Source organism: Callithrix jacchus, chromosome 7, assembly GCF_049354715.1.
Source record: "Callithrix jacchus isolate 240 chromosome 7, calJac240_pri, whole genome shotgun sequence".
Classification (NCBI taxonomy): domain Eukaryota; kingdom Metazoa; phylum Chordata; class Mammalia; order Primates; family Cebidae; genus Callithrix; species Callithrix jacchus.
In genome coordinates this window covers 117,899,036-117,924,923 of record NC_133508.1, presented here as the reverse complement: position 1 = coordinate 117,924,923, position 25,888 = coordinate 117,899,036, and the positions used below count along the sequence as shown (strand labels likewise).

General features: G+C 36.0%; 1 long non-coding RNA gene across 1 annotated transcript in view; it reads left to right on the top strand.

Annotated features, from left to right (window-relative positions):
• Positions 1–25,888, top strand: part of LOC118143000 (uncharacterized) — a 90,666-nt gene that overhangs the window by 32,259 nt on the left and 32,519 nt on the right. The window contains exons 2-3 of the long non-coding RNA XR_008473000.2: positions 11,217–11,310; positions 25,005–25,038. This is a non-coding gene — a long non-coding RNA (uncharacterized LOC118143000). The remainder of the gene's footprint in view (positions 1–11,216; positions 11,311–25,004; positions 25,039–25,888) is intronic.

The window sequence follows — 25,888 nt, the reverse complement described above, 5'->3', positions numbered from 1 at the left end:
TTTTGGTCATGAAGTCCTTGTCTTCTCCTATGTCCTGAATGGTTTTGCCTAGATTTTCTTCTAGGGTTTTTATGGTGTTAGGTCTTATGATTAAGTCTTTAATCCATCTGGAGTTAATTTTAGTGTAAGGGGTCCAGTTTCTGCTTTCTGCACATAGCCAGTTTTCCCAACACCATTTATTAAACTGGGAATCCTTTCCCAATTGCTTGTTTATGTCAGGTTTATCAAAGGTTGTATGGTTGTAGATATGTTCTGTTGCCTCCGATGCCTCTGTTCCATTCCATTGGTCTATATCTCTGTTTTGATACTGGTACCATGCTGTTTTGATTACTGTAGCCTTGTAGAATAGTTTGAAGTCTGGTAGTGTGATGCCTCCCGCTGTGTTCTTTTTACTTAGAATTGACTTGGCTATGCGGGCTCTCTTTTGGTTCCATATGAAGTTTAAGGTAGTTTTTTCCAGTTCTATGAAGAAGGTCATTGGTAGCTTCATGGGGATAGCATTGAATCTGTAAATTACTTTGGGCAGTATGGCCATTTTCATGATATTGATTCTTCCTAACTATGAACATGGAATGTTTCTCCATCTGTTGGTGTCCTCTCTTTTTTCATTGAGCAGTGGTTTGTAGTTCTCCTTGAAGAGGTCCTTTACATTCCTTGTTAGTTGTATTCCTAGGTATTTTATTCTCTTTGTAGCAACTGTGAATGGCAGTTCATTCTTGATTTGGCTCTCTTTCAGTCTGTTTTTGGTGTATAGGAATGCTTGTAATTTTTACCCATTAATTTTATATCCTGAGACTTTGCTGAAGTTGCTTATCATTAACAGGAGATTTTGGGCTCAGATGATGGGGTCTCCTAGATATACTATCATGTAGTCTGCAAATAGAGACAATTTGGCTTCCTCCTTTCTTATGTCTATTTTGTTGATCTTTTCAAAAAACCAGTTTCTGGATTTATTGATTTTTTGAAGGTTTTTGTGTCTCTGTCTCCTTCAGTTCTGCTCTGATCTTAGTTATATCTTGTATTCTGCTAGATTTTGAGTTTTTTTTTATCTTGCTCCTCTAGCTCTTTCAATTTTGATGATAGGGTGTCAGTTTTGGATCTTTCCACTCTACTCATGTGGGCACTTATTGCTATATATTTTCCTCTAGAGACTGCTTTAAATGTGTCCCAGAGATTCTGGTATGTTGTGTCTTTATTCTCGTTGGTTTCAAAGAACTTCTTTATTTCTGCTTTCATTTCATTGTTTATCCAGTCAACATTCAAGAGCCAGTTGTTTAGTTTCCATGAAGCTGTGCAGTTCTGAGTTAGTTTCTGAATTCTGAGTTCTAACTTGATTGCACTGTGGTCTGAGAGATTGTTTGTTATGATTTCAGTTGTTTTGCATTTGCTGAGGAGTGATTCACTTCCAATTATGTGGTCAACTTTAGAGTAGGTATGATGTGGTGCTAAGAAGAATGTATATTTTGTGGATTTGGGGTGGAGAGTTCTGCAAATGTCTATCAGGTTTGCTTGTTCCAAGTCTGAGTTCAAGTACTGGATATCCTTGTTAATTTTCTGTCTGGTTGATCTGTCTAATATTTATAGTGGAGTGTTAAAGTCTCCTACTATTATTGTGTGGGAGTCTAAGTCTCTTTGTAAGTCCTTGAGAACTTGCGTTATGTATCTGGGTGCTCCTGTCTTGGGTCCGCTTATATTTAGGATCATTAGCTCTTCTTGTTGTATCGATCCTTTGACCATTACGTAATGTCCTTCTTTGTCTCTTTTGATCTTTGTTGCTTTAAAGTCTATTTTATCAGAGACGAGAATTGCAACTCCTGCTTTTCTTTGCTCTCCATTTGCTTGGTAAATCTTCCTCCATTCCTTTATTTTGAGCCTTTGTGTATCCTTGCTTGTGAGATGGGTTTCCTGGATACAGCACACCGATGGGTTTTGGCTTTTTATCCAATTTGCCAGTCTGTGTCTTTTGATTGGTGCATTTAGCCCATTTACATTTAGGGTTAATATTGTTATGTGTGAATTTGATCCTGCCATTTTGATGCTAGCTGGCTGTTTTGCCAATTCGTTGATGCAGATTCTTCATTTTGTTGATGCTCTTTATCATTTGGTATGTTTTCGGAGTGGCTGGTACTGGTTGTTTCTTTCTATGTGTAGTGCCTCTTTCAGGAGCTCTTGTAAAGCAGGCCTGGTGGTGACAAAATCTCTGAGTACTTGCTTGTTCACAAAGGATTTTATTTTTTCTTCACTTATTAAACTCGGTTTGGCTGGATATGAAATTCTAGTTTGAAAGTTCTTTTCTTTAAGGATGTTGAATATTGGCCCCCACTCTCTTCTGGCTTGTAGGGTTTCTGCTGAGAGATCTGCTGTGAGTCTGATGGGCTTCCCTTTGTGGGTAATCCGACCTTTCTCTCTGGCTGCCCTTAGCATTTTCTCCTTCATTTCAACCCTGGTGAATCTGACGATTATGTGCCTTGGGGTTGCTCTTCTTGAGGAATATCTTTGTGGTGTTTTCTGTATTTTCTGGACTTGAATATCGGCCTGCCTTGCTAGGTTGGGGAAGTTTTCCTGGATAGTATCCCGAAGAGTATTTTCCAGCTTGGATTCACTCTCTTCATCACATTCAGGTACTCCTGTCAAACGTAGATTAGGTCTCTTCACATAGTCCCACATTTCTTGGAGACTTTGTTCATTCCTTTTTGCACTTTTTTCTCTAACCTTGCTTTCTCGTTTTATTTAATTGAGTTGATCTTCAACCTCTGATATCCTTTCTTCTGCTTGGTCAATTCGCCTGTTTAAACTTGTGCATGCTTCGCAAAGTTCTCATGTTCTGTTTTTCAGCTCCATCAATTCACTCATATTCCTCTCTAAGTTGTCCATTCTTCCTATCATTTCGTCAAATCTTTTTTCAACATTCTTAGTTTCTTTGCATTGAGTTAGAACATGTTCTTTTAGCTCATGGAAGTTTCTCATTACCCACCTTCTGAAGTCTGATTCTGTCATTTCATCACACTCATTCCCCATCCAGCTTTGTTTCCTTGCTGGTGAGGAGTTGTGATCCCTTGTAGGAGGAGAGGTGTTCTGGTTTCAGGTGTTTTTCTCCTTTTTGCCCTGGTTTCTTCCCATCTTTGTGGATTTATCAACCTGTTGTCTGAGTAGTTGCTGATTTTCAGATTTGGTCTCTGAGTGGATGTCCAGATTATTGATGATGAAGTTATTTCTGTTTCTTAGTTTTCCTTCTAACAGTCTGGCCCCTCTGCTGTAGGACTGCTGAGGTCCACTCCAGGCCCTGCTTGCCTGGGGATCACCTGCAGCAGCTGCTGAACGGTAAGGATTGCTACCAGTTTCTTCTTCTGCTATCTTTGTCCCAGAATGATGCCATCAAATGTCAATCTGATCAGTCCTTTGTGAGGTGACTCTTTGGATATACAGGAGTCAGGGAGCTGCTTGATGAGACAGTCTGTTCTTTATAGGAGCTCAAGTGCTGAGCTGTGAGCTCCACTGTTCATTCAGAGCTTCTAGGCAGGTACATTTAAGTCTGCTGCAGCAGAAATCATAAACCCCCCTTCTTTCCCCAGGTGCTCTGTCCTGGGGAGATAGGGCTTTATTTATGAGTATCTGTTGTGCTGCTGCCTTTTTTTTCAGGGCTGCCCTGCCCAGCAAGGAGGCAGCCTAGTCACTGCCTGCCTGCAGAGGCTTTACTGAGCTGCTGTGGGCTCCACCCTACTGCCCTGTGAACTTCCCTGCAGTCCTGTGTATATGGGTGTGGTTAGAACTGCCTTGGCAATGGTGGCCCACCTCTGTAATGGCAGCCTCTCTCTGTTATGGTGGGTTGCCTCAGCAATGGCAGGCTGCCTCAGTAATGGTGGACTACCTCCGTAGGGGTGGAGTGCCTTGGTAATGGCAGACGCCCCTCCCCCACCGAGGTGCACCATCCTGGGTTCAGCTGTGCTTGCCGTGAAACTCTCAACCCCAATTGTTTCCAATTGCTGGGTTTTTTTTGTTTGTTTTTGTGGTGGTGGGACCTGCTGAGCCTGAACACCTGGCTCCCTGCCTTAGAGCCTTTTTTTTTTTTAGGTTGAACAGTTGACTCTCTCCCAGGTGTTGCAGTCACCTGCTGAAAGGGCGCCGGGATTTTTGTGATTTTTCCATGCGGTGACCTACTGTGCTGGCTTAAACATAGGCACTGCCTGGGAATCTCGTGGCCTGGCTCCCTGTTTCAGACCCGTTTAATCAGATGAATGGGCGAATCTGCCTTCTCAGAGCTCCGATTGCCAACTTAAAAGGACAACCAGATCAGTGTATTTTGTATGGAAAGCTGCTGCGCCGGGGTGCCGGCAAAACAGCTGCATCAGCCAAAACAGCCACACTGGCCAAAACAGCCACGCTGGTGTCCTGTGGGGCTTCTCCACCTGGGAATCTCCTGGTCTGTGGGCAATAAAGATTTGCCTGGATATGTGGCGTCCACTCACCCTCTGCACTTTCACTGGGAGCTGCAATCCTGAACTGCTCCTAAAGGGCCGTCTTGGATCTTCTCCTATTTCTTTATTTCTTGCCGTAATGCAAAGTGTCAAAAAGAACTCATTTCTAGAATGTATAAAGAACCCCCAATACTGAACAATATGAAAACAGTCTCTTACTATTAAGTGTGGTGTAACTGCAGGTTTTTCATGGATGCCTTTTTTCAGGTTGAAGAAGTTCCCCTATGTTCCTAGTTTTGAAGAGTTTGTATAAGGTGTATAATTAGATTTTGTCAGATGTTTCTCTGTTTATTTTGAGATGATCATATGGTGTAAAATTTTAGTTTGCGGGTATGGTGATTTTTGAATGTTAAATAAAACTTTCATTCTTGGGATACATTCCACGTTGTTATGATGAATTATTATTTTAATATATTGCATTTGCTTTGCTAATATTTTGTTTTAATTTTTCTATTCTCTGTTGGTTGAATGCATTGTTATAATGTGTTTCCCAGGTTTTGGTATTAGGATAATGCTGGCCTCATAGAATAAACTGGAAAGTGCTATATACATACAGTTTCCTGGAAGAGTTTTTAGATAACTGATAAAATTTGTTTATTCTGTATATCATAGAATTTTCCAATTAAACCAATGGGGCCTAGAGTTTTCTTTGTAGAAAGATTATAACTGCGTATTCAAATTCTTTAGTAGCTAGGGGTTTATTTAGACTGACTGTTTTTCTAAGAATAAGCTTGTAAACTGTGTCTTTCAAGAAATCTAGCCATTTTATCTAAGTTGCCAAATCTACTAGCATAAAATTTTTACATAATATTCCACTAGTGACCTTTTAATATCTGTAGAATCTGTAGCAGCATCACTTTCTCAGTCCACACATTAGCCATTTGTGTTTTCTCTCGATTTTTCTTGGTCAGCCTAGCTGAAGGTTTGTTGACTTTTTGATTTTCTCAAAGAAAAAGTTTGTTTTCATTGATTTTCTCAATTGTTTTCTGTTATATTTCTTTCATTTTTCTTCTTTCTTCTGCTTCCTTTGATTTTTATTTGCTGTTCTTTATTTTTAAAGGTAGAATCAGGCCATTGATGCAGGACATCTATTTTCTCCTAATACAAAAATTGAAGGCTATACATCCATCCCTCCCCACCAGCTACTGCTTCATTAACACCATTCAGATTTTGGTACCTGGTATTTCCATTTCATTTCATTTTATTCAAAATATTTTAGCTTTCTCTTTGATTTCTGTTTATGGGCTACATACTTCGTATAGATACACTTTCTATCTGGAATAACTTTCTTCTCCTGAAGGACTTTCTTTCCTTTTCTTGTTTTAGTCTTCTGGCCATGAATTCTTTCAGTTTTTGTATGTCAACACCTCTCTATTTTGCCTTTATTTTGAAGAGGTTATTTTTGGGTATATAATTCTACATTGATATAATTTTCTTTTCTTTTTTTTTTTGAGACGGAGTTTCACTTTTGTTACCCAGGCTGGAGTGCAATGGCACGATCTCGGCTCACTGCAACCTCTGCCTCCTGGGATCAGGCAATTCTCCTGCCTCAGCCTCCCGAGTAGCTGGGATTACAGGCACGCCCCACCATGCCCAGCTAAGTTTTTGTATTTTTAGTAGAGACGGGGTTTCACCATGTTGACCAGGATGGTCTCGATCTCTTGACCTCGTGATCCACCCGCCTCAGCCTCCCAAAGTGCTGGGATTACAGGCATGAGCCACCACGCCTGGTTGATATAATTTTCTTTTCATATTTGAAGGATGTTTCTCTACTATTTTCTTATTTGCATCATGTCCACAAGACCACAAATCTTCTGTCATACTCTGTAGAGAGTATAATCTCTCTGCCTTTTTACTTTTAAGGTTTGCTTGTTATCACTGTTTTTGGTTTTTGACAAATTAGATTTTAGATATATCTTAGTCCCCTTCATGGTGTGCATGTGTGTGTGTATTTCTGTCTGTGCACTTGAGGTTCATTTGGCTTCTTTGATATGTGGGTTTTCTAATTTTTGAAATCAAAATAGTATTTTAGACCATTTTTTTTAACCTCATTCCTTCAGTGTTTTCATTTACACATAATTAGACTGTATGAAATTGTTCTATAGCTCACTGACCCTCTTTTCATTGTTTTAGTTGTATTTTTTTCTCCATGTGTTTCATTTGGATAGATTCTATTTTTATACCAAGGTTATTACTCTTTCTCGAGTCAATGTTTAATCTGAAATTACCTTAATCTATTTAGTGTTGTTATAATAGAATAACAGAGACTGGGAAATTATAAAGAAAAGTAATTTATTTCTCATGATTCTGGAGGATGGGAAGTCTAACATCAAGGTGCCAGCCTCTGATGATGGCTTTCTTGATGCATCATCCCATGGCTCCATGGCAGATGGTGAAAAAGCAAGAGAAGATGCATAAAACAGTAGTAGGGGGCCAAACTCATTCTTATTATCAGAAGCCCATTCCTGCAATAATGACATTAATATATAGATTAAAAAGTGATCTAGCCACCTCTTAAAAGTCCCACCTCTCCACATTGTTGCATTGGGAATTAAGTCTCTAGCACATGAATTTAAGGGATACATTGAAACCATAGCACTCATTAATCTCATCTGGCTTATTTTTTCTCTCATTCATTTTAATTATTATCTGTAGAAGTTTGATTTAGATCTTTCAAAATATCTTTGATTCTCTATTTAAATTTTTAACACTTGGAATATAGTATAGTGACTTTCTTAATTTCCTTGTCTACTAAATCTAACAATTGTGTCTGTTCTGAGTTGTTTGATTGACTGATTATCTCTTCATCATAGAATGTTATGTTTTCTTGCTTTGCATGCCTGTTAACATTTCTCTGGATTCTAGTCATTGTATATTGTACAACTTTGAGTGCTGGATATTTTTGAATTCCTATATATATTATTGTGTATTGTTTTAGGATACAGGTAAATTGTTTGGAAACTGTTCAATACTGTAGGGTTTCAATTCAAAATTTGTTAGATTGCAACAGAGCTACGTCCCACCTAATACTTAGGGCTAAATATGTCCACTACTGAGTATTCTATGTGCATATTCCTGACTATCCTATATGATGCCCTGCAAATTATGAGGTTTTCTAGTTTGCCTGACAGACAGGCTATTTTCAATGCCCTACGTGAGCACTGGATATTCCATTTAATCCTTTTGGATTGTTTTTTTCCAACATTGGATAATTTCCTCACACACATGAGCTAATCAGTATTCTGGTGAATACACAGGGGAAATCTGTAATTCTCTGGCCTTCATCCTCTCTGCAGCACTCTCTCCCCTCAGTAGTTTGTCCTGTGATCTCTTGCTACCTTGTCCTTTCCAGATTCTCAACTGCATCAATAGAACCCAGACAGCCTGCCAGGTTCTGCCTGAGATTTTCCTCCCTGCACTGTGATCTGGACATTCTCTTGAAGCAATACAATGGGAAATCATAGGTTCACCTGACTGTCTGCCATTTTTTCTGCGATCACCATCTTGTATTGCCTGTCAAACCATTGTTTGATATATTTTCCTTGATTTTTGTTTGTTTCAGGAAGGAGACTCTTTATTACTGTGTCCTGGATAGAAGTATAAGTCTGCATTAATTTTATAAACCCTACTGTGGATGATTTAATTCTGTCTCATCATAGAATACACCTATGTGATGAATTATGTTTTCAATTTTCAATTCAAGGGAGAGAATTTTCATAGCTTTCACCTTTTTGTACAAGTCGTTATCATTGAAGATGGATTTCTTAAGGATTCATTACTTGCTTTTTTGTTTTTGTCCCTAGGAGCTTGCAAAATGCCTAGAATATGGTAGATTGATTGATGGCCTAGATGAATAGAAGGCTCAATGAAAGCATGTTCAGAAGAAAATAAAAAGTGGAGTGTGGTGTTGAATATATATTTGTTATGAGCTGAATGTTTGTCTTCTTTCCAAATTTACATGTTGAAACCCTAGCCCACAGTGACTGTATTTAAGAACCTAGTCTCTAACAAGTAATTCAGGTTAAATGAGGTCATAAATGTGAATCCTTGATCTGATAGGATTAGTGTTTTTGTAGAAGAGACTCCAAGAGGATACTCTTTCTCTCTCTGTGTGCACATAAAAGGAATCATGTGAACACATAGGGATAAGGTTACTGCCTGTAAGACAGAAAGAGAGCCCCCTCCAGAAATCAACCATGTTGACACTCTTATCTTGGAGTTTCAGCATCCAGCGCATTGAGAAAATAAATTTCTGTTGTTTAGGTGACCCAATCTATAATATTTCATTATGGGAGCTGGAGCAGACAAATATTCTATCTAAATTGGATAGATAAATCAGAAAAAAAATATCAGTGGGAATCACCTAAGTTGTTGAAAATCTTTACAAGTCTTTAGAGACTACAACTAATGAAAATACAATTCTCTCAAACAATTTTTCTCGCACTAATAGTCAACTTTTCTTGTTTAAATCACCTTGGAGAAAAATATATTTTAGGTTTTTATCAAAAGAAGTTTTTCATAGAATGACAAAAGCTGTCCAGAATAGTAGCATTTTACATAGTTCTCACTTCCAGTTGATATTCCCAAATTTCTGGAGCCCTATATCAGAAACTACAGGAAAGAGACTAATCATGGATGATATCCAGCAGATGGAAGTTTTTGTGGTTTTTACTTAAGGTGAAGATAGTTTGCTACATGCTTCTCAATTCCATGAAGATTGTGATGTTTATAGCTTTTAACATTAAAAAGACATATATTCTAAGAAAATGCATGCAAATTATCAAATTGATAATTTTTGAACTTTCCTATTGCTTTTGTTTATTTTAAGAAAATATAGGATGTATTTTCTTTTAATAGATCATATGAAGTCTTTAGACTTTCTGCTGGAACTGTGTTAGAGTCCTTGGGACTAAACTTTATAAAGTCCTCTGCCACTTCCTATTGTTGTTATTTTTAAAATTTGTTATTTGAAGAAAGATGACCATTCATTATAGTCAATACCTTTGTGTAAACTTCTTTTGAGTTAACAAAGCACTGAAAGTTCACAAAGCCCTATCAAATCAACCTTTACATCAACTCTCAGATATACATGGCATGTAACAGCCTCATTTTTGAAGTAAGAGAACAGAAACTGACAGACAATAAATGACTGTCTTTGGCAACCCCATTAAAGAGTGATTGCCAGAGGTCAGGTTATAACTGAGATCATGCTCAGGTCTTAGGAGGAGACCATCAACTTCTTAATTAGTGCTTATCTTCGGGTTAAAGTGGCCAATTGATGGTTTGTATAGTTACAAATCTAAGCTTAAGATTTAATGCTTAATGTGAAAGAAACCTGTTACTCTTCATCTGACATTAAGAACATCGCCCAAAGTAAACTCAGTAATATTTAGCATATTAATTTAAAATCAGAAAGGCAGAATGTTTTCCAGATCTGTGGTCTCACATAGATAGATATTTGTCAGAAATGAGACTTCAGCCCCTTATGACTGACATGGTGAAGTTTCAAAAAACTTTAAAATAGCTGAAAATAATAAAAATTGTAGCATTTTGGAACAACTCTACTTCAGAAAATTTTCTGAAAGAAATCCCATTAGCAAATCTAACAAATGGTTAGTGATACAAATAGGAGAAGATGGAAGGAATAATGAGATATCCTAGAGGAATCTTCTTTTAGTTATTAGTTCAAGATGATTGTAGGCTTCAAACTGAGTTCTTGTCAGGGAGAAAAAGAGATAAATCCTCTTTAATTCCCATAATGCTATTATGACACTGGGTACTCTTTCTCTCAAAATAAAATGCAATATATCAAGGCTACATACTATGTGGTTTGAAGTAAATGAAAGAACTATCTAATGCAGAAAAAAAAATTGGTTTAAAAATAGCACTTTTCTTCCTTACCCCCAATCATCATATCTTCAAACAGTGGTGGGTACTGAATTACTTAGTATTTTTAATTTTAGTAAAGGTAAGATTATTATTCTGAAGAGTGAGTTACAAATAAGGGCCATGGTAAGAAGTAAATACAGTATGGCACTTTATCAATATCAACCCAAATCAAAGTTTCTCACCTTTTCCTTGACTAGTACCGAGTTGGAACACTGTCTAGCACATGGTTAACACTAAGCAAATGGTAGCAACTATTGTTATTATCTACTTTTCCTAAATGAGATTTTTGTCAGTTTAGCACTTCACGTAACTGCTAATCTGCAGTTTTTCAGTTTTCACTAGAAAAATATCATTCTTCTAGTGGCCAAATAGAAAGATTTGTGACACTGTCTTCCCATAAAGCTTAAGGGCAAATGACGTAAGACTTGCCAACGTGTTCTAGAAAGGATTACTAGTCACATCTTCAATCTCTACCATGATTTTTCTAAATAGCATAGAGATTTTATTAGTCAAATTTATTTACTATGTACCATAGTCCTCCATATCACACTGTGATAATAAATTTAAGATTATTTTCTGAAAAACACCACATCATGTTATTTAAAACAATTCCTCTGAAAATTAAGCCTCTGTAAGTCATGTAGCATGTGTGAAGGAAATGAGGTATTCAGGTTCTCAGTACACTGTGTCCGATGGCCAGTTAGCTCACCATATTGGCATGGTGGAGTATAAAAACAGTATTCTATGTTCAAATTAAATGAGATTGGTATGTTAAACAAAGCAAAACAAGTTATTATGCTTTAGAATGTCTTAGAGCCTTGCCTGTCCAAATTCATGTTATAAATTTCCTAGGGGGAGCTACAGAACAGGCAGCATTAGCCAAACATATTTGCCGGTGGGACCTATTTTTCAGGCACATTGGTAGAATCTCCCTAAGGAAAAACAGGTAAGGATTTATTATTGTAGCAGTCAATTGTAGTGAATTTTTGTGACTAAATCATAGCTCAGATACAGGAATATTTTAACCAATCAATCAATACTAATAGGGATATAACTTAGAGGAAAATGCATTTTATTAATTTTTAGTAGATCCTATCATTAGATCTAAAAGGATCTAATAAAATAAATAGCTTTATTAAATTTTAATTTTTCATAGAAAGGCCATACAATTGAAGGTAAATATCTTATATACTCTATTTGATTTATAAAATATAAATCATATTTTTATAATTAAATGAGTTTTGATATATTTAAAGTATATTTTAGTTTAGAAAGAAAATCTGAATTATGGGTGAGATCCACAAGAAAGTAATGAAAATGATAAATTATGAGGGTATAGTCAACATTCACTGTTTCTTACTCTTTTGTAAAAGTTGTCAAAATGAACAATAGGACTTCAATAAGTATACTGTTCTCCTGAAAAAAAATAAAAATTTGAATAAAATATTATAAAATATAATTTTAGACTTGTGATCTAAAAGTGAACATGTATAAATGTGAGCTGGAGTTTTTTGTATTTGAGGTAAAATACAATTGTCATGATGAATTTTCCATTGGAAAGATTAGACTTAAGGGATTGGTTTTAGTTAGGTATTTCAAAGTTTAAAAATATATGGAGATGTTGGTACTAAATAATTCATAGCTTAAAGATTTGAAAATAAGGCCTAACAACAAAAGATTAAGAAATCATAGTTAATTAACTTTGGGAACAGAAGAATAAAGATAGGCTATCTGCAGGATGAGTTTAACAACCATGGAAGGAACTAGAAATATAACAATTACCAACATAGGTAAAAGAACAAGAATACAGCTTGGGAATTTTTTTTTTGATAGAAAAGAATACCATGAACTGTTACATAATAATAAAGCTTAAGGCGTAGAAAGCAATGATGTATTACAATGATGTTATATACAATTTTGTTTTTAAATATGAAGAAATTACATATATATATTTCCTTTGAGATAGATATATATACATAAAATATATAATATATCTATCTCAAAGGAAGATATTTCTTTTGTGTAAGGAAATCCTAATTTCCTTTGAGATAGCTCCTTACCCAAAGGGCTATTTTAAAGTTACCGAAGACCCTGCCCAACTGAGAATGCTTGATAATGTAACATATGGACAACTCAACCAACCAAAGTTTTTAGTGATCTATTTTACAGTGGAAAATTAGATGAACCAGATAAATAAAGTTGTTAAGATAAAAAGGTGATATAACCTACTGTCTCTTCATATATATGCAAAATGTGGATGATAATACACACATTTTGATAGGGTTATTAAATATATTGTAAATATAATATCTGGCCAATAAAGATAGCAGTGCTTATTGATAACTTACAGATTTTTAAATTAATTTTATAGCTATGTTAATGGATACTCAGAAAAAATATGATATAAATAGGAAGAGAAAATTCCTGTGATCTGAATCTATCTCCCTGATTTATAACTCAGTACCCTCTCTATCCCACCATAGAAGCTTCTCTCTGCTTTCTGTAGTTCATCACAATTTCACATTTCCTTTGTTGAAGATCTATATTTTTATCTATTATGTTTGTTAATATGTTTTTAAAGCTCATGCATATTTATATCCTTCAGTTTATTTCAAAACTTCTTAATATATTATAGATGTTTCCAAATTCTTATGGAATGAAAAAATTAATGAATTAGGAATAGCCACAATAATTAAATTCCCTTACAGTAGATCCAAGAACTCACCTAATTCTGGATTCTTCTTTGGTGAATACATTGGTATGAGGATGCAGCATTTAAAAGTCATTAAGAATAACCCAACTGTACCTTCTGGCAAGACACTATGTAGGTGTAGCATCATGATGTTGATTTGAGCTTACATTTAATGTTTCTCGATACTTGCATTGCCATGATACTGCTCTAGATTTTTTACACTACTTGACTGTCTAAAACTTTTGTGATTACTTAAAAAAATTAATAGAAGTAATTCAATTTCACCTTTTTATCATGATTTCATACAGTTAATAAAATGCTGAAAACTGTACTAAATTACATTTTGATAAAAAAATTAAAGGAATTCCTGTATGGAGACACATTGCATATTTTGAATCCTAATGCAGATATTAAAAGTTAATCATTAAATGCAATAGAAAGTCATCTCTGGTTAATAAGTAGATTAGTTTTAAAAAGGAGTTTGATGTTATAATGTACTCTTATGCTAGAAATAATAAATTACAAATTTCAAATGATAACATTTAAGATATAAATGTTAAGAATTTTGGAGAACTATTTTAAAGATAAGACAGAAAACAGAGTTTGCTTCTGATTTGTCAGAATTGCAAAATCCATAGATAGGAATCAGACTGAGTGATGTCTCTAACCTGCAATCTAAGACTTGATGAGAAGCAGCTGAGTGAGGATTACCAGGAAGAGATGACACCAAATGAAATGGAGACATATGAAAATACTCAGGCTCACACTGCAAAATGGTAGTATATGTAAATTCTACTGGAATCTTTGAAAGTTTATGATTAAGTGCTCAATCAGCACAGTAGCAAATGTTTTTCTCTCCTATAGTCTATGTTGAAATCCTCATGCTAATTATTATTACAGGCAAATGTCACATATGGATTTAAGTGGAAATTTCTGAAAGCTATAAAATACAGATTCTGTATTTGATTGAAAATAGTTGAAGAAATGCATGAGGAAAGAAATTGCTCTATATGGAGATTAAGACAAAGTCAATGGCCCCTTGGGACACATTAATTTTATTTTATCCAGGCTCATCTATAACACCTGGTATTTTTGTGAAACTGCAGTCCTAACAATATAGTAATTGAACCAGTAAGCACTTGTGGGTGAAATACCAAATTTGAGAAGCCAGGCAGTCTCAAAAGAAATTGTTAAAACCAAACTCTTACTAAGGGAGCCAACCAATATACACATAATCAGTTCTTCCTTTAGATACCTTTGTTATAGCTCTCTAGTTACTTTTTAATTCTTTCCATTAGAAAAAGTGCATTTGTAATTGTTCTTTTTTTAGCTACTAGTTTTTATTTTGAGGGTAGAAATGTTAGCTCACAGCAGCTCAGAAAAGGAATTTTTTGAAACCCAGGACTATCAGAATAAATGAGATACATTTAATCCAAATATAAGTATTATTATACACCTAACACTTCTATACTAGGACTTGTGTGACTTTGAAGGGTGTAAAATACAAAGCTTGCAACTATAAAGTACTTGCAATTCTGTTGAGTATGTGAGATATACTTCATCTAACAGTTCTAGCCAAGAATTTTATGTATTCATTCTGTTCATCCACTCTATAGGTAAGGTCTCTTGGCATGACCTCCAAAATCCATTTCAAATCTTTTAATATCTTTGCCAACACTTCACTCTGAGTTTCCATTACTTTCTCCAGGACTAATGTAATAGCTTTCTAAAGAATCTCTATATCAACTGTTCCCCTTCTCCTTGCATACCTCTCTACACAATGTATCCTCTAAAAACAGCAAGAGTAAAATTTTTTTAAGACATATTCCTTGACTGCAGATAATCTATCACTGACTTTCCACCAAACTTGGAATAAATCCAAGTATGTGGCCATGGCCTTTGCAACTTTAAATAAATTGTCCTCTCCCTACTTATTTAATCTCACTTTATACTACTTTTACTTTCTTCCACTGTGTATAAACCATATAGGCCTTCTTTCTGGTTCTGAATACCATGTGCTGTGAGTACTTGAGTATATTTACATTAGCCATAAGCACTGTCTAGAATGTTCTTCACTTGGTGTGTGCTTAGGTGTCTGCTTATAATGTATGTCTCAGCTTAAACATTTTCTCAGGTAAGCTGCATTATTGATATATTGCTGTGCAACAAATTATTCTATAACTTATTATTTAAAACCACAAACATTTATTATATCAAAAGTCCTGTGGGTCAAGAATAACTTAGAATGGCTTAGTTGATACCTCTGACTTACCGTCAAAGTATCGGTCAATGCCACAGTCATCTCAAATCTCCACTGGGGGAGGATTCACTTCCTAGCTCACTTATATGTCTGTTTACAGCCATTAGGCACTGATTAATATTGGTTTTTGATATGTGGCCCTCTTCATAGGGCTGCTTACAATATGGCAATTGGTTTTCTTCCGAGTGAGCCAGCAAGAGAAGGAGAAAGGCTGCCAGAGATAGAAATCATGTTCTTTTTATAAACAAATTTCGGAAGTTACAACTCAGCACTTCTGTTGTATTTAATTCATTAGAAACTAGTCAATAAGTTTAAGAAACACACAACAAGAAGAAATTACACAAGGATGGGAACACCAGAAAGTAGGGATCAACCATCTTAAAGGCTGCCAATATCGGTCTATCCTAAGGTCTCCAGTGATTCATGTCTCCTCCCTGTGCAAAACACACATCATCCCAAAGTTTTCAGAAGTCTAATTCTACCATATCAGGAGTTGAAAATCTAGAATTTCATAATTTAAATCTGGTCTAGATATGGATGGGGCCCCTGGAGCATAGTTTGTTAAGTATAGCTAAGTAAGTATGCTTCTTTTTTATGCATATAACTATGAAACTATGGAGATAATATCTGCTTTCCCCACCCACATACATTTAAAATGCAATGGTGAGACAGGCATAGGATAATCACTACAGATCCTCTTTAAAAACAAGACATAGAGAAGTCACTAGTATAGTACTTATGAAATCCAGCTAGAGATAAATGTTGGAAATTTCTTGATTAATTAATTTCAAGGCCTGAAAAATAATTCTTCAGGTTCCTAGCTCTATCCTGTGAGTATTCTTCCTTTTTCATGGAAGGTGGAAGATGTTTTCAGATGAGTAGCTTTCTCAGTCCATTTCTTGCCAGTAGAGTTGTGAAAGTCTAACTGCCTCTTTTCCTTTTGTACTAACTCTGTCTCTTTCCTCCATGCTGGTAATTTTTCTGCTGCTATAATTCTTTGAAAACTTTCTGGGCCGCTTGTGTATTTCACTGGAGTTAACTAAAAAAAATCACTCCTGCAGATTTCTTCTAAGTCAGCCCTCTTTTATTTTGGGATCCTAAGATTGAGGGAATGTGTTCTTTTTCCGGGTTCACAAGGGGGTATAGTTTTAAGGGCAAGAACTTCCCAGTGCCATGTCCCCTTCCCATCTCTCTCCATCCAGGAGATTTAACCATTTATGTTTAGATTTCCTAGGCGCAGGAATAAACTAAGAGTCAATCACACCAGCAGAAGTTCTAAGGAACTCCTTTCATTGGCCTGGGGTCTTAGAGAAGATAGGGGTTCCTCCCAGGTTAAAGTCCCCTTCTTCCACACTCCTTCAGACTCCATGTTTGCATCCCCCTCTATGAACATTCTTGTGGAAGCTGTTTTCCCTCTGTCCTGGATTTTCCTTCTGGAGTCCCCTTCCACACTCTCATGGAAGCCTGTCTTCCCCTCCTAAACACCATCTCTCTCTTTATTCCCTTCCACTCAGGGTAGAAGCTGCTTTCCTCTCCTGGATTCCATCTTTCTGGATTCTCTCACTCAGTGTGAGAGCAGCTTTCCTTTTCTGGTTTCCCCCCTCTGGGAACCCTTCTTACTCAGTGTGAGAGCAGCTTTTCTTTCTCTCAATCAGTATGAGAGTTAGCTGTTTCTCTCTCCTTCTTTTCTCTCTCTAAATAAATCACTTTCTACACTTTTGAGTCCAACATTGATTGCATACTGCACCGTGGTCCCCAGTCTCATTCTTAAGAGAGCAGGAGACCAAGAACCTGAAGAAAAGTCCTCTCATGGGAGCTGAGGGCAACCCCAATATTACAAGATGACTGAAGGACAATGCCCTTAAACTTAGTTCAACCATTGTGGAAGACAGTGTGGTGATTCTTCCAAGGATCTAGAAACAGAAATTCTATTTGACCCAGCAATCCCATTAATGGGTATATACCCAAGGACTGTAAATCATTCTACTATAAAGACACATGCACATGTATGTCTATTGCCACACTATTTACAATAGCAAAAACTTAGAACCAATCCAAATGCCAAATAATGACAGATGGGATAAAGAAAATGTGGTTCATAGACACCATGGAATACTACCCAGCCATAAAAATGAATAAGTTTATGTCCTTTGCAGAGACATGAATGAAGCTCAAAACCATCATCCTCAGCAAACTACCACAGGAATAGAAAACCAAACACTGTATGTTCTCACTCATAAGTGGGAGTAGAACAATGAAAACACAGGATGGGGAACATCACACACTGGGTCCTGTTGGGGGGGGGTGGGGGTAAATGCAAGGAAGGGCATTAAGGCCATATCTAATGTATGCCAGGCTTAAAACCTAGATGATAGGTTGATAGGTGCAGCCAACCACCATGGCTCATGTATACCTATGTAACAAACTTGCACGTTCAGCACACGTATCCCAGAAGCTAAAGTAAAATTTAAAAAAAATTCTAGTGACCCTCTTGCTTAATTGAAAGAATCTGTGAGACACATACTTAGTCTCTCTCATGGCTTTTTGTGTGACTGAGTAGCACACTGAGCAAAACTTTTGGTCTTAACAAAAGTTTCAGAGTCACATCTTCAGCTTCATCATTCCATCATCGTTTTCTGTCAGTACCATGGATTTCATGTGAGCTCAGAAGCCATTTCTTCAGCTTTAGAATAATTTGCTGTGTAGAGAGGCTACGAATCTTCAGAACCATCAAGTCCTGGCTCTTTTTTGTTTACTAGTCCTCCCGTCTAGCTCTCTCATCTTGCGTATTACTAGAAGTAGCAAGAAGAAACCAGGGGGCATCTTCAACACGGATTTTGAAAATGTTCTTCACCACATCACTCATCACAGTTCTTTAGGTATACTTTCTACATTATGTATAACTTCTCACAGCAATGTTGCTACATGTTTTGCCAACACGTACCAAGTATCTGCCTTCCTTAAGTGTTTAATAAGATTTACCTCACTTTGATGCAAGCCCTCACCTGCAGCATTCTTAATGTCTAAAATTCTATGAACAGTGTGTTCAAGGCATTTTACCCTTTTATTAAAACTTTTCCCAATACCCGCTTCCCAGTCTAAAGGTGCTCTCACATTTTCAATATTTGTTATGTCAGCATTCCAATATCAGGTACCCAAATATGAATTAGTTATCTATTGTTGTGTAACAAACACTCAAAAACAAAGCAGCCTAAAATAACAAACACTATGTATATTTTCTGTGAATCAGTAATCCAGGCACAGCTAATTGAATGCCCCTGGGTCAGTGTCTCTCAAAACTACAACCATGCTGTTGGTCAGGACCACAGTCATCTCAGTATTTCGCTGGAGAAGAATCCTCTTACAAGCTCACTCATGTGACTATTGTTAGATTTCAGGTCCTTACTGGTTGTTGGCCAGCGACCTTGCCATGTATGCCCCTTCATAGCTGGCTCCCCTAAAAGTGAGCATAGCAAAAGAACAAAAGAGGGAGCCCAAGGCAGAGCCACAGTCTTTTTACAACCTAATCTCATAAGTGGAATCCCATCACTTTTGCTGTACCCTGCCCTGTTTATTAGAACTGAGTCAGTAAGTCCAGCTCCCATTCAAGGAGGGGGATTGTATAAGGGTATGAATACTAGGAAGTGGAGATCATTGGGAGACATCTTAGAGCTACTCACTCAGGGTGAGTTATAACCACTCACTCATTGCTTATATCATCCTATATTCTACCTGTAGTAATTTTATCTGATAGATGATTCATTTATGTCTGCACTCATTGTCACAAATTAGAAACACAAGACACAGCTTCCAAAACAGACGAGCAAGTTAATGGAAAACGTATAAAGTATGTCAGGGAGAATGACATGATCAGATCTGCATTTTGGACTCAGAAAAGGAGGGCTAAGATATACACCAATTTAGCCTGGTGCCAAAGGGAGCTCATCAAAGATAAGGATGATTTGGCATGAAAGATCGAAATTAGGTCAGGCTTTATAAATGTGGATATCTAGATTTTAGAAGACATAGAGGTAGGAGAAAATTTAGGTGAAGGAAATAGGACAGAGGTTTGAAATGAGAATGTCTCTTCCTGGATTTGTAAAGAGTTTGACAGAAGGAAGAATATCGAGAGACAAGATTTCAAATACAAAATTGATACATTAAGTTTTAATAAGCAATTGCTATGAATATTTGGAAAACTGCTGATCAGCCTATCTGTTTTCTTCAAAGCCACCCTACCAAATTATCTCTAAATGTGATTTGAAACATTATGATCTTGATTGGAAGCCTTTTTAATATTCTGAAGGGCAAAATTCCAAGGCAAATCCAGATAATAAAGCACTCTGTAAGGTTTATTCCATTGTCTACCTTAAATAACTGTATCATGGAGAGTGTTGAGGGGATTAGAAAAGACTCTTCGAACAAAATTAGAAGAGAAGAAAATAGTTTATTTTCAGTGATTTTTTAGAGCTGGCAATCCAGCACCCTGAGAATATGGGAAAATATGGTCAGATAATCACCTTGGAAACCACAGTAAAGGCATAAACCTTTTTCTCTCTGTCCCACCTAAGTGGAAGCCAAGCTGTCTACAACTTATTCTCAACAGTGCAACAATTCCCTTAATTTGTTCATATTAAAATCTCCGCACAGGTTTGTTAAATGGAATTAAGTTGTGCCTCTAGTTCTGTAATGAATTCTTCAGTGTGACTGAAAGAGTTCTGCTGGGTACTATGATGTGACATGTAATGTGACATGGAGGATCGACTCTAGTATTTTCTGAGTTGCAAAGTCATTTCTCTGTGCTCAATGTATAAGGAAAAGCAGGCCACTTAAAAAATTATCCCACAGGCTGCTGTTTAGTCAAAACCACTGACATAAATGATAATTCTTTACTTTTTTGTCTAGCTCACAACACTTTGACATTATTACAATTCTGCATGAACAGTTGAGAATATTATAATATTTATGCCTTATAATATCTTAAATTGATTCAGACTCGATAATATGTTTATAGAGCAAAACAAATACTGCTTTGGCAATAGTTGTCACCCACTTTTATCACCACGTATCATTTATAACATGGTAAAATTAAAAATTCATTCAATCATATAAGTTGAGTGAGCAATATGTGCAGTGAATGAAGCGTGTATCTACTTTTAGTGGTGACTTTTTTAGACAGAAAATAAAATCAATATTTAATTCAAGTGTTAAATGTGTTTGTATTTTAAGTACTCATTAAAATTTATATGTATACATTTATAACAAGTATTCCATTGAGGAAGAATGTTCTCTCTCTCAGGTTTAGTATTTGTAGAACTTAAAAAAATGTTCATATATGCAGCATTAAAAATATGTTATTTAAGCAGACTGAAGTAAGCTAGCAAATACTTTAAGATCAAGATTCCATACAAAGTAGAGTTGACTATAATTTTAAAAAAACACACATAAAAATAAAGAATCTGAACAAACAAAAGGTTTATAAAACAGATACTTTTTAGACATAGGTGTTTTATAGAAATGAGAGACTTTTTAGTGAAACTGGAGAAGAGAATTTGTTCTCTATATATATTTTATAAATATTAAAAATGCATAAAGAAATTTTTAATGTGACAATCGTCTATATATTACTTTAGAATAGTTTTAGGGATAACAGAAGGCCAGTATGTTCTTCAATAAAGTTCAGTGTTACGGATCTGGTTGTAACTATATCCACATTAGTAGATGCTATTCAACTGGAGTTGTCAAAACAATCTTTAGTATTATATCTTTGCTTAAAGGTGATTTTTTTTAAAAAAAAAGCACAGTACATTTGGTCAAGGACATGTCGTATGAACTCATGTGATTACTTTCCCCACACTGTATTCTGAAATGTGTTACCATTATATTGTTCACAGTTTTCTTTTTATATATAGGTGTACAAACTCAGACTTATAATGAATCTAAAGAAACAATGTCAACCGAAACCACTTTGTGCTCCTTTTCTGTGTAATTTATCTTTTCAGTTACAAATAAAACTCTCTAACATTGTCAATATCACTCAGAAGATTTGGACAAAGACCCTGATGGGTACCATTACCTCATAGCTAAAGAAATCAATCAGTGATCTTTGTTGACACTTCACTACTCTGGCCTTCTTCCCTCCTAACCACGTGTAAATCCCACTCAATTTGAAGCACTACCCTGCCTTTTGAGTCTTTAACTAGGGCTCTATCTATTTCTGTAATGAATTTATAAAGGATATGTTGATGTGATCTTAACAAAAACTCTGTTGTAGCAAGGGAGACATTAGGAAGAAAAAAAATGAGTTTCTTTGTTCAAAACAAATCAAGCCAGATGGTTTTACAAACTACAGTAGCTAAATAGTATATCATTGATTTCAATGTGAATGATAAAGGGGTTTAGGGACTGATCCTCTCATACATGAGGTTTTGGTTTCCAATATCTAGCAATCTGGATACTTGCCATGGAAATAATTACTTCACGTGGGTCACAAACCCCACTTCAAAGTAAAGAAACAGTATAATGGAAAAGATTTTGAAGAACAGATGACGAAAGTGAGTAAAACTGACTAAATAAAATATAAATTCTTATTTTATAACTTTGAAGATCATGATTAATCTTTACAGTTTCAGCGGACTGAACACTTCTGTTTTAAACATACCTTATCAAATTTATAGTGAGTAGTACTATTTTGCATTAGCTTCCACCATAATCACTTGCTGGACTGTCACTCAAGGAATGTAGAAGGGTTTGAAATTACCCATGAAGCTCATTTTGATAGTTCATATAAAGGTGTATTTATTATTTGTTATTGAATGTTAAGCTGAGAGCTTTAAAGCATTAATTTAATAATTTTTCTTGAAATTATTTTTCAGTTTAGAGTGTATCCTTATTGGAAGTACTCCAAAAAAAATGCAATGCTATTATTTTCTTTAAAAATCTCAGGCCAGGCAAGCTGACTTATGCCTGTAATCCCAACACTTTTGAAAGCCAAGATGGGAGGATCACTTGAGCTCAGGCATTCAAGACCAACCTGGGTAACATAGTGATACCTCATCTCCAAAATTTTTTTATAAAAAGCTTGTTCAGTGCTTATATTGTCAACAATGATAAAGTCTTCCTAACCTCTAACCAAAATTGTTTTAATTTAATCATACATTCCAAAGTCAATGATGGCATGGCCATACAGGTTATTTAAATGAGCAGAGCAGACTAGACACGTTGGAGAGTATAGCAATCCAAAAGCCACATCTTACCCAAAAGAAATTGAATTGTTTCTTAAGAAAACGAAACAAACAAAAGAAACCCTAGGTAGCCAAACAAAATCAATCTAGGAGTTGAGTTGTGACTGGGGTGGCGTGGGGATTACCATATTTTTACCCCTTATGTCTATGACAACTATTTATGCTAGATGTAGAAGCTGAAAAAGCTGTGAATAGCTATTTTTATTATTCATTCACTTGAAGAAATGTTATATGTTCTGTTATAATGCTTTAATGAAAATATGAGATGTATGGTTAATACAATATTTCTCAGCTCTCTTTTTTTTTCTCAACTCTTACCCAGAATTTATCATATTTCTGACCATAAATGGGAGATTTGTGAAGATAACCTCTATTCTATCCATTTATAATTTATAGTTAAGAAGAACAAGACCTACAGAGGTTATGTACTTTACTCAGTATCCCCTACCCAGTTACACAAGATTCAAAGGCTTTAATTCAGACATAGTTCATGAATATATGTGAAGAATAAGGAGAAAAGTCACAGAGCATATGTTTATGTGTCACATTAATTACTGTAAATCTCTCAGTCAGTATCATGCCTCACTCAATGTCTTACCACTACATTCTATACTGAGCCTGACTAGTATTTATCAGGTATATTCCAAATAAGTTTTGATTGCATTTTAATTTTGTTTGAGTAAATGACATTTTCAAATAAATCAGAAGCACTCTTGGCAAAAATTAATTTTTTGGGATTGAAATTATACTGCCTAAGTTGTATAGTGATCTCTATAATCTAGCACAGGGTAATGTTAGTTTAACTTTTCTTCCTTTTTTTATAACAGGCTTTGTTTAAATATGCAGAAGATAAAAGTTATTTTTAAAACATCTATAAATGCTTATAGTTTCATCAAACAAGCAGGATGGTCTAAGAGTTGATTCTATCTTTGGTGTTTAGAAAGCAGAAAGATGTTAAAGAGGAAATTAACACATTTATCCTAGGTAACAAGGGCTATTCACTTCAACAGATGTTCCAGAGACCTTTATAATGATCTAGGGAAGCTTGTAAGTAGAGGGAAATATAAGGCAGTATTTATAGAAGTAGAGCTTAAACAGTGAAATTAAAGCATGATTTAATTGAAACAGCACAAAACAGTATTTAAAGAAGTCTTCAAGTTCTGGCTCTATCTTGTGCCTAAGTTTCCTTACCTGAAAAATGGCGATAATGATGTAAGTTGGGAAAAACTCTAAGAATGATCCCTGGTGACTCTCACTCATATATAATGTCTTCCCTACATGTGACTAGACCTGTGAATATAATGAGATATCAGTCTTTCAATTATGTTAAGTTATATGGCAAAAGGAAGATTATTTGGTTGGGCTTAATCTATTCACGTGAGATTATAAATGCAGTTTTCTCCAGCTGATAACAGAAAAAGAAATCAGAGATTCTATGCGTGGAGGGATTTGATGTACCATTGCTGGTTTTGAAGATGGATGAAGCCATATGTAAAGGAATGTGAGAGGTGGGAGTAGCACTCAGCTGACAGCCAGTAAGAAAAGGTGATCAACCACAAGAAACTGAATTTGTTCAGACTTGAATATCTCAGAAGTGAATTCTTCCCCAGAGCTCCAGGTAAAAGCCTAGCCTGGGTGATACTTGATTTTGGCCTTGTGAGGCCATAAACAAAGTTTCTAGGTGAGCCAGCCAAGACTTCTGAGCCTCCAAACTGTAAGATGGTAAATGAGTATTATTAAACACCAGATATGTTGTGCAGCAATAGCAAATTAACATACTATCTCATAGGGTTGATACGTGGATTAAATAGTATAACATCTGCAGATTTCTTAATATATGCAACTTCTTGTCAAGTTGTAAACACTCAATCAGTGGTAGCTATTTTGTTGTTGTTGCTGTTAGATATGTTATTTTGAGCAAACCTCAGAAACCCATAGACTCTGGAAACCTCATACTTCTATCTTTAAGAAGATAATTGTTCTAGTACACAGAATTCTTAAATGATACATGATAATGCATATTCGTGTGCTTATATAAATTAATATGCTAATGTTTTCCTAAAAATGTCATTTTATTAATTTTATAAGAGAGAAAGATTATAATATTATAATCAGTGAAGATTTAACTTAAAAACCAAGACCTGAACCTGAAAAATGAGTTAGATTTATATGAGTGAGAAAGACAAAGAAACGGACTTAAGAGGGAGGTGATAGGGTTTGGCTCTGTGTTCCAACTCAGATCTCATGTTGAATTGTAATCCCCACGTGTCAGGGAAGGAAGCTGAAGTAAGGTGATTGGATCATGGGATCAGAGTTTCCTTGTGCTGTTCTCATCACAGTGAGTGAGTCATGAGGTCTGATGGTTTAAAAGTCTGGCACTTTCCCCTTTGCTCTCTCTCCCTTGCTGCTGTGTAAGACACGTCTTCTTTCCCTTTTCCTTCCAGGACACTTGTAAGTTTCCTGAGGCCATGTGAAACTGTGAGTCAATTAAACTTCTTTTTTAAAATAAATTACTCAGTTTCAAGTAGTTCTTTATAGCAGTGTGAAAAAAAGACTAAAACAGAAAATTGGTATTCATAATGGGGCACTGCTGTAAAGATACCTGAAAATGGGGGAATAACATTGGAAATGGGTAACAGGTAGAGTTTGGAACAGTTTGGAGGGCCCAGAAGAAGGAAGGAAGATGTGGGAAAGTGTGGAACTTTCCTAGACACTTGTTGAGTGGTTTTGACCAATATGCTAACAGTGATATGAAGGATGAAGTCCAGGCAGAGGTGATCTCAGATGGAGACTAGGAACTTACTGGAAAGTGGAGTAAGGCCACTTTTGCTGTTTTAACAAAGGAGCTAGTAGCATTTTGCCCCTACCCTATAGATCTGTGGCACTTTAAACTTGAGAGAGATAATTTAGAGTATCTGGCAGAAGAAATTTCTAAGCAGGAAAGCATTCAAGAAGTGACATGGGGGCCGGGCGTGGTGGCTCAAGCCTGTAATCCCAGCACTTTGGGAGGCCGAGGTGGGTGGATCATGAAGTTAAGAGCTCGAGACCATCTTGGTCAACATAGTGAGACCCCGTCTCTACTAAAAATACAAAAAATTAGCTGGGCATGGTGGTGTGTGCCTGTAATCCTAGCTACTCAGGAGGCTGAGGCAGGAGAATTGCCTAAACCCAGGAGGCGGAGGTTGTGGTGAGCCGAGATTGCACCATTGCACTCCAGCCTGGGTCACAAGAGTGAAACTCCGTCTCAAAAAAAAAAGAAGTGACATGGGTTTTTCTAAGTGTAGGCTTATATGTGTGAAGAAAGAGATGGTCTGAAATTGAAACTTAT